Source organism: Stylophora pistillata, chromosome 3 (genome assembly GCF_964205215.1).
Source record: "Stylophora pistillata chromosome 3, jaStyPist1.2, whole genome shotgun sequence".
Classification (NCBI taxonomy): domain Eukaryota; kingdom Metazoa; phylum Cnidaria; class Anthozoa; order Scleractinia; family Pocilloporidae; genus Stylophora; species Stylophora pistillata.
In genome coordinates, this window is record NC_142521.1 from 46,117,291 (window position 1) to 46,125,964 (window position 8,674).

At 38.9% G+C, this 8,674-nt stretch overlaps 1 pseudogene; it reads right to left on the reverse strand.

Annotated features, from left to right (window-relative positions):
* Positions 1–8,625: 8,625 nt before the first annotated feature.
* The window catches only part of LOC148736422 (uncharacterized), a 3,988-nt pseudogene continuing 3,939 nt past the window's right edge, over positions 8,626–8,674 (reverse strand).

Genomic DNA, 8,674 nt, shown 5'->3' on the forward strand with positions numbered 1-8,674 from the left:
TTTCCCGGATCGGTCTGGTCAGCCACGAGCTTGCCTGCAGCCGACATCAACGTGGACGACCTTCCCAATCTTCGTTCGCGAGGTCAAGCCACAGTGCATATTTTTTAAAATTCTGTTGATGACTCGTATGAAGATAAGTTAGCAGCTTTAATAGGTTTATTTGACTACATCAGCAAAACTTCATATGTTTCTTTTGAAAAGTGCAATGCCAATCTCTAAGCATCTTATTTGCTCTTGGTAATGTAATTTTCTTTTATCGCGTTTATCACTTCCTCACACAACGCGAGGTAGCCATTTTTAAAGTTAAGCTCTCCTGCAAGGCTATAGTCACTTCGCACGAGTTGATTATAGCGAGATATTATGAAATCCTCGACCAATCAGAGCTCATCTCTACAATCTCAATTCCATTTATCATGTAAATTTCAAATTCTGCCTGGTTTCCAAGCCCCTCATTTGTGTAGTTTTGTCAAACTTTTGCAACTCAGAGATAAAATCTCATTGTTTAAAATATGTAAAATAAAGCCTTTACTGAATTCTGTTTTCGCATGATATCATAAATTATCTAACCTCGTGTCTGAGTTATCTGCCGTAGTCGAAAAAGAAAATATGAATGTTAAAACGAACGCGAGATACTGAAAGAGTGTTTAAGGGAGACTGGTGACATCATAATCATTGCCGGCTTCAAGCAGTGTCTTCTGCGTTTTGTCAGAGGATGACAATTTGCATATTTTGTTTGCATCGCATAACGCATCGCACAACAAAAAAACGAATTTTTTTAAACTTTTCGATAAACGTTAAGAACCAGGAGTGAGAACTAGCAAAAAGTCGCCTTAGGTAAAAACAAAAAGAGCTTGTACACACTTCCGTTTTTCTTCCTCCCTAGCTAGCTCTTGCTTTGAATTGCACACTTTTCCTTCTGCTTGTAATTTTCAGTGAAATTTTTAGACATCTTATTATCTGTTGTAATTAATTTTTCCTTGTAAGACTCGCCAGGCGGCCGCAAAATTCAGGTTGATTATTGCGGCAGAAAATAATGCGGTTATATTTTTACCCTTACTAAAATGAATTGATGGGGTATGAAAATTTGTCGGATTAGATAAAGTTGGTTACAATATTTTTCAGATGTCAACGAACCAAGCTTTGCGAAAATTTAACGAAATTCAGAATATTTTTCTCGTGACATATCGGCGCGTGACAAAGGCCGATATATTTTCGTTTGTCCAACTTCAAAACAGATTTTATCAGGATTCAAAATAATATCAAGAACGTTACTCATCTATGTTGGCCTATTATCTGCTGAGTTGTACAGTCGAGTAACCTTAACCAATAAATTAATCTCCTTCAGTAGGACACATGAGCGTAATAAGAAATGTACTTAGCTCTGACAATATCTTTGCAAAAATCAATAGCAAAAGAAACCTTTCAAATAAAAATGCCATAAGAGTGTTATAATTGATGGCCTTCAAGGCTAATATTTTAGAAGGCATTTTGTTTCTAAAACTCTATCTTGTTGTTACTTCTCCCTGAAATTAGGCTGAATCCGTAGAAACATATCGTTCAACATCAGTCGCCAGAAAAATTTAAAGGTGAAAGGGAATTGATAAAGAAATAATTGCCATAAAGCCTACCTTATCTCAAACAACTTTCTTTTATGAGTCCTCGGATTCTTTAGAATTTTCCGGCGATAACCTTCAGAATCGAACAAGGCGTTTTCATTGCAACATCATCATTTTATAAGTGGTATACAGCTGTTCAGAAAGAAAATTATGGATTGTAAGCTGAATAAATTCTTCACTTCTTGCGTAATGACAAATGAAATTTAATGGATCCGTAGAAATATTTACAATATATAGTGTTCCTCATCAGGTGGCAAAATAATTTTAATCGAACAAGGCGTTTTCATTGCAACATCATCATTTTATAAGTGGTATACAGCTGTTCAGAAAGAAAATTATGGATTGTAAGCTGAATAAATTCTTCACTTCTTGCGTAATGACAAATGAAATTTAATGGATCCGTAGAAATATTTACAATATATAGTGTTCCTTATCAGGTGGCAAAATAATTTTATTCTTTGTTTCTTTACCAATAAAAGGAGATAAGAAAAGCCGGGCACAAGCCGGAATCACGCGCCTGGATGACTGGGGTTAAGAACTTCGCTCACCGTGTCTATATCTTCCAGTCGTTTGATTTTAACAAATATTGTCAACACTTAGAAAATAGCGTCATAAACTTGAAACTGTGTGAGTGCAGGGCCAGAAAGCCTTTTCCGGATCAGCTTACGTCAATCCTTCCAGCTCTACTGACGTCAGCTCTCTCTAGGGTTTTCTACGGGTTGCACGTGCGAGGCCGAACAGGTCATAGGATAAAACCTAGTTGTGTCTACGTTGGTTTCTGCGATGCAAAAAAACAAGCATAGGACTATTGTGGGATCTGAATACCGCGACTTACAAAGTGAACGAAGGCAGCTAAAGCCATTTTTTTTTCTCTTTTAAAAAAATAAAAGAGAGAAGAAAAAAAGAGAAACGTTTACATATCTAAGTGCACGTGGTTCATACTGTAAAGGTAAAATTTTATTAAGTTTCAATTCGGTATCTCATAATTCATCTAAGCTCTAATTTCCCGATGGTCAGAGCCACTGTGGATAAAAAGTGCTTTTGTTCAGCTAGAAAAAAAACCTAACACCAACTTTTATGTCGAATCATAAATTAGTCGGCAATTAACAGCTATTTAAATGCAACTTTGTCGATATCAAATTTAGGAGAGCCGAAAAAGGATAATCCTGCGGGTGCCTAAATGTGAAGTCATTGTTAAATTGCCTCATAAAGTTTATTTCTTCGTCACAGAGGGAAAAAAAAATCAGACTTTTCTAAAATAATGATATGTAATTTCTATCATTCGAACGTAAACTAACGTTACAATGTGATAACTACTATATTGTCCTTTTTTCCTTTTGATAAAGACATGGGGACATTCGTAAAATTGTCTCCCTAGCGTTTAGCACCGACAGCACTTTTGGATCTACTAGCTGTCATTTTAATGTGGCATCACACTCTTTTCGGTTTAATCGCTCTGAGGCAAGTTGTTGTTGAACTAGTAACGAAGATCTATTTTCCAAAAACATGGCTCCTTTCTTTTCTAAATTTGCATTATAAAATGGATATCTATACTCGTACATAATTGATCTATTTTAAACCAAATGGTTAGACCGTCTAATATCGTTACCGATCAGAAACCACATACCGTTCGCCAATTCAGTTTAAGTTTAAGTTTAATTCATTCGCCACAGGAATGGCAGGAGAAAGGAACAGAACTTTCGTTCCAATTGACAACTAACCCCTTTTTTTTTTTTACCCACCCATCCCACCCCAGGGAGTAGGCTTTTGTACATTATGCTTTTGTTTCCCCACTAAAATGCTCCACCTTAATGCTCCATTTTTCCCACTAAAATGCTCGGTCTCCCCCAAAAAAGTAACTAAAATGCACGGATAATGCTCATTATACAAACGTTTTTTTAAATTAATTTGAAAGTTTACACTTACGTACAAGTGTTGCAAATAACGACAACGAGCATATTCGAGCATGAAACGTTTCATATTCGAGCATGAAACGCGATGGTTAGAACCTGGACACCCCACCCCCTGCTTTTTACGATCACCAAGACTCACTCAATCAGGGTCTGTTCTCTTCCGATATAATCCTCACAACGGAGAGAGGTGGAATTTTTGATATGATGATTATAATTAATGCAGGTTATCAGGGTCAAATTCACTATGCGAACTTTATTTCAGTTTTAATTTCAAATCCTATCTTTTTATTTATCATGCGTAGGTTATTCCCGCGTGGGTTATTACGGCGGTAAACCATTACGAAGTGTGGACTATTGCATAAATGACTGCCAAAGGTAGACTGGTTTCGAAAATATTTGTAAATAAAACGATTGGTTTCATAATCAAAACTAGAATAAAGCTTGAAAGGTAATTTTGACCCTGATAACGCACCTTACATAATCGAATATTTGATGATCGTCACCCACAGGGAATAGGGGTATTTAAAAAAGGGGTAAAGGGAAAAGGGGTATTTAGAAAAACGATAAAAAAAGATCATGTCATAATTGGCCACTTATTGTACAAAAGCTCGCTAAAACAATACTACAAACATTGATTTCGGAAGGTCACGTGGATTAAATTTTATTTGAACGATTATTCTTCGTTTTATTTGTCATGAGTAGTTCCGCGTCAAGTAACCGTGCAATAGAGGCGGAGGACAATACAAAAAGGTCTCTAGGACTAAGGAAAAGCAGACGGTGATCATGACAACTTTAAAGAAGTAACCGCTTAATAGAGGGGAAAATTACAGTAATTTAGAGGTAACAATTTCGGAACTATGAAAACCGACCGCCCAATACAGGGTGACTGCTTCACATGGTGACGCTTAATACAGGTCCAACTGTACTGTTTTTCGCCTTCTTTCGAATTTTTAAAGAAAGGTTGTTTCTTGAAGTGTCTATTCACAATTTGGTTTTAAGTGAAATGAAGGAGACCGGCATATCTATAATAAAAGACGAACGACCGATGTAGCAAACAATGCCTAGAGAACGTTTCGAAACCAAAAATTGAATTCGCTACTCCATTATTTCTTGATATATTTATAGTCAAACCTAAAGAGTTTGACCATCGACTTTTCGAAAGAACAATACAACTTAGGCCCTGTTTATGAGCTGTTATTCTCTAAGATATGGCATCACGTCAAATAGTTTGCTATTTCCGCCTTTTGGCGTGACATAAGTAGTTTTCGCTGCGAATGCAGTCATCTAAAACGAATACTGTTGCATGCAGCATCTTACCAGTAGCACCGTGTTATCAGTACCTTTACATTAGCGCTCCAATGCTGCTCCTCCACTGATGGTCGTCTTGTTTATCGTGCGATGAATCAGTGTGTGATAATCCTCTCTGAACTTGCACAAGCATGTCTTACCGAAGCTTCCCTGGAAGAATATGATACTCCGCTGGCCACCGAATGTTCTGTCGCAGGTGCCCAGAAATCAAGTCATTTACCAAAATTGGGAAATATTCGGAACGAACGCTCAGTCATAGGATAATAGTAAAGTGGTGAGATATAGACGGATGTCGTCTGAAGCAGTTGAAAGTCACCGGAGAGCAGAATAACTCGAAGAGTTATTTCTAAGGGAATGATTCCTAAAGACTGGAAGAGTGCTAGAGCAACTCCAATTTTCAAAACTGGCTCGAAAGTAGACCCAGCCAACTACAGGCCAATTTTTTGTTCTTTTTGTAATTGCCAAACTTTTTGAAAAAACCATCTTTAACCAGGTTTATTGGTTTAGACCTATGCATTCTACCCTTCAGCTCTTATTGACATTACAGACAACTAGTATCTCAATATCGACAACGGATTGACAAATGCCATTCTGTTTATTGACTTAAAGAAGGCTTTTGATACTATTGATCATGAGATCCTTCTGTCAAAATTGGAGCTGTATGGGTTTAAAGGTGTTAGTCTCAATCTTTTCCGAGACTACCTCTCAGATAGAACCCAGGTTACGGTTATAAAAAACGTAAATTCTGAAACTAGTTTCATAGGTTGTGGGGTGCCTCAAGGTTCAACTCTTGGCCCCCTACTTTATATATATATATATATTTATTAAACGACTCGGGCAGTCAGAGGGCCAATAATCAAAATCAACCAATCAAAATGCTCTATTGCCGCTCCAATATTCTCTAAGTATTGGACCGGCACTGTCCCGAATGGTCCCGAATGATACCACACTTATGTCCCTTTGAACTTCAGTCGTATAACAAATCTCTTATTAATCAAGCTTGCTCGGGACCGTACTGGAAGAATATCGGCCCTCGGTCTTTTTTGTACGGACCTCGCTACGCTCGGTCCCTACTGTCAAGACCTCCGGCCGATAAACTCCCAGTACGGCCCTCGCGCTTGGTTAATAAGATATATATATTAATGATCTCCCTAACTGTAACCTCCGATAGGACGTGAGAATTTACGCTGATGACGCTAATCTCACATTTGCCTCCAAAAACCCTAATGAGTTGTTTTCAACCCTGACTCATGATTTGGGCAATCTGAAGCAATGGCTCGATTCTAACCGTCTAAGTCTTAATGTCCTCAAAACTAAATGTCTGTTTACAGGCACGAGGCACAAAATCTCGTAACTCCCTAGCGATCCATACATTTTGTCTTGATGGGCATTCAATTGAGAGAGTCAATAGTTACAAATACTTTGGCGTTCAGGTTGATGAAACACTCCCGTGGGAGGTTCACATCTCCAAAGTCATCGGTAAAGTTGCAAAATTAATTACTAGCTGCCCTGAGGAGGCTAAGACCGATATGTCCCCAGAGAACCCTTATTACTATTTACAAATCATTGTTTCTTCCGCATCTCGGTTATTGCAGCGCTGTTTGGGATCGTACTGGTAATGGTCTTTGCCAAAAATTAGAGAAACTTCAAAACAGGGCTGCACGTCTAATTACAGGGTCTAACTGGGATGCCAGCTCTGCCCCGATTCTTCATGCCCTTAATTGGGATAGCCTCGCTGACAGACGTGCAAAGCAACTGAAATCTTAAATGTTTAAAACTTTAAATAACCTCGTACCCATTTAACTGTCTAATAAATTCACTAGCATTAATACTTTTCACAGGTATAATCTTAGAGATGCGCAACATAACCTCTTTATTCCGCGACCAAACACTGAGGCCCTAAAGAAAAGCTTTAGTTATAAGGGCGCAGTAACATGGAACAGCCTGTCAGTTGAGGCTAAGCAGGCCAATACTTTGAATTGTTTTTATTCCGCTATTGTACATTGTTTCTTTTATCTAGGATTTCATTATAAGTTAATACATTGTACACTATAGGTTAATACATTGTGCATTATAGGTTAATACATTATAGGTTAATACATTATGCATTAATACCCGTTCACACTAATAAAACATGTCTAATTAAACAAAGTTTAATGAAACCCTGTTTAATAAACCCTGGTTACCTGATTAACTCGTTCACACTGAACAGCAAGAGTTGACAACAACGCAGGCTCATGTTCATGCTCAGCCTCGTGTTCGTCTAATTGACGTAAAATGTTACAACATCAGATAGCCACAACATGTAAAATGTAAACAAAATGGCGGATGGGCGAAATATTGTGCTTTTGTTTTGGAAGAGACAGAGAGATGAAAAAACGAAAAGTCGCGGAAAATCGCGCAAAGCTGTTCAGGAAGCGACTCTACCGATACTTTCGCCGCAGATGTCTTGTGTCATCTGTATTTTTAATGTGGTTGACGCGACAACTATTTCAATGCGCCCCAAGTTTACGTCGAGTTTGGAGTAAAAGCAGGTCTCAGTCCTTTTGGGACGAGATCTGCCAAGGCTGGAGCGATGATGATTGGGTAGAGGACTTCAGGATGTCGAAGGTTCTGTTTGAATATCTGTGCGCTGAACTATCACCCCATATCGCGAAAAGGAACACGAACTTTCGTAAAGCCATTGCAGTTCGCCTTCGCGTTGCAATTACTTTGTATTGGCTTGCCGACTCCGCTCGCTACAGAACTATTGGAAACTTGTTTGGCTTTGGAAAATCCACCGTATGTACCATCGTGAAACAGGTATATGAGGTACTTTCAGGTATTCTTCTTCCTCGGTATATTTTCTTTCCGCAAAATCAGCATGAAGCACAAGATCAGATCGATGGCTTTAGAGATCGTGCGGGGTTTCCCCAAGTAGTGGCCGCTCTTGACGGTTGCCATATCCCTATCATTGCACCTCTCCAAAGTCCGGCAGACTACGTGAATCGAAAAGGATTCCACGAAGTAACACTGCAGGGATTGGTTGACAGCAACTATCGTTTTATTGACATTTTTGTTGGATGGCCGGCGAAAGTTCACGACGCGCGGGTATTTAAAAATTCACCGCTGTTTTCTCACTGTTGTGCGAGGACTTTTCTACCGCTTCAATTATCTCGAGTCATATCAGGTGTGGGAGTTCCACCCTTGACAGTTGGCTCTCTGCATATGCCCTCAGCGACTGGCTAATGAAGCCGTATACTGATAATGGGAACTTAACGCGAGAACAAGTGAATTTCAATAAGACTCTCAACATGACAAGAGTGGTGGTGGAGAATGCCTATGGAAGGCTAAAGGGTAGGTTCAGAAGAATTGCAAAGAGGCTGGACCTTAACGTTGAGACTGTTTGTCTTGTCATTGCTGCCTGTTGTGTGTTGCACAACTTCTGTGAAGTCATGGATGAAGACTTTAATGTGGAGTGGCTGCAAGGTGTGCAGCTCCATCTTGGTGTTTACCCAGTCAATCCAAACCAAGGACAAAACAGGAATGCTGTAGCCATCAGAGAAGCCATCAAGACATCTTTATTGTAATTACTGTGTGAATAGCCTCCCATGCAGATATTGTTTTGGCTTTTCAGGCAACCTCTCCTAACAATGTCTGCTTGGGAGACTAAAAAACAAACAAAGTGGTAACTTTATTACCAACACAAATTACGGTGCAGACCTGTGTTAAATTTTGCTCATAAAATTGTTGTAGCTGGAAATTCTATGGTAATGCAAGTTTAAGCTGGAGGCTGTCCAGTAAAACTGAGGACTGACTGTGGAACAGAAAATGGCGTGATGGCAGCGATGCAATGTA